This window comes from Rhinolophus hipposideros (assembly GCF_964194185.1).
Source record: "Rhinolophus hipposideros genome assembly, chromosome: 10".
Taxonomy (NCBI): Eukaryota; Metazoa; Chordata; class Mammalia; order Chiroptera; family Rhinolophidae; genus Rhinolophus; species Rhinolophus hipposideros.
Window position 1 is genome coordinate 79,319,973 of NC_138056.1, and position 1,610 is coordinate 79,321,582.

Sequence of the window (1,610 nt, forward strand, 5' to 3'; positions counted from 1 at the left end):
TTCACTAATCACAATTATTTTTCCATTGATTCTTCCAATTATTTGTAAGCAGTTTTACATAATTTAACGATAATTGCTTTACTCGTAATATTATTTCAAATGTGCTTTTCCATTTAACTTGGAAATTTTATATTCAATTGTATTGCCTGCATATTATTGTTAGGCAGCTGTGCCTGCTTAATCTTGTCCTCATTTTTGGATAGATATGTTTTTCCATTTCTTTCACTATTATAGATACTAAAACATTTTTTTATCTTGTTTTGAATGCCTCAAGGATGGTAGGATAGGATTTTGGAGGGGAAATGTGAACATTATTTTCTCGTTATTGATATTTCTTAGTATATTGCCATCTGTAAAAGACAACCAATATTTAGTGCCCTCAATGAGTGCATCTTTCTCTGTAATCTCATTAATACTGGGTTTTTAGACTTTTTAAAGTTTCTAATTTAAGTAGGTGTGAAACAGTACCTCCTGGCTGTTTTAATTTCCAAACGTTTAATTACTAGGAAAGTTCACGTTTTCAAATGTTGCATTTCCTCCTATTTCTTGTGTTCTTAGCCTTCTCTGACCAACTGTACACTGGGGACTTAAGAGATAGTAACACAGCACTTGCTTCCTGCCAATCTAATGTCATTCTCAACTCAGAAATGAGATATTTTCTAATTACACGATGATATTCCTACAGTAAAGGGTATCTGACAAATGTAGGTAACCTTTTGTTGGTTAATTCCAAAGACAGGCATTCAGCCTCCACTATTTCCCAGAGACCAAACCTTGGGGAGACATCAAAGAACAATATAGACATGCTTCCTGCTCCATGGGCTTTTAGTTTAGTTTTAGTATGATGTATTTCAAGCATAACAAAGCTTTTTGCGATTTAAAGGGGTTTTATGGCAAATTTAGAAGTGCAAATCTGTTTTGTAAACCGGTATCTTCACACAGGGGATTGTTCAAACCCTGCTTACAGTACACCTGAATGTTGGAATATACTTAGCTGCCCTTCACACCATTTGGCTGGAAAAACCTGTTCACTCTGGTTTCTGGTTGGGCAGCAAACCTGAAATTACATCTTTGTAACCCAATGCAGCCTGTGCGGAGCGGGGCCGCAGCGTCGGGCCAGCAGGGGCACGTGGTACCACCAGTGTTAACACTTACACCCACCACCTCGGGGTTCCTCGCTCGCATCCCAACAGGAGCGCTCCGGACCCCGCCCCTTAGTCTAAGGCGCACCGGGTCCCCGGGCTCTCTTCCGTTTCTTAAAACTCGGCCACGCCCTCACCGTCTCAGACCACTGTGCTGGTTAGCCCGGCTCTCACCGCCTTGTTAGGCCCCGCCCTGTCGCCGTGCCCTTCACCTCTGCGGGGCCCCGTCCTACGCCGAGATGCCTCTCTTAGGACCCTACCACTTTCTCCTCCGCTCAACGTCTTCTTTCTCCCACACGTGGGCCTGCTGAAATGCCCCTACCCCCGTGGCTCCAAAGGAGCCGCCCCTACCCGGTGTGGGCCACCCTTTCCCCTGGACTCCACAGAAGAGCGTGTGTCCCAAACATGTCTGGTCTGGGCCGGGGGTGGGGTCAGTCTTTGGAGCCGGTTTTACGACAACGTGCGGCT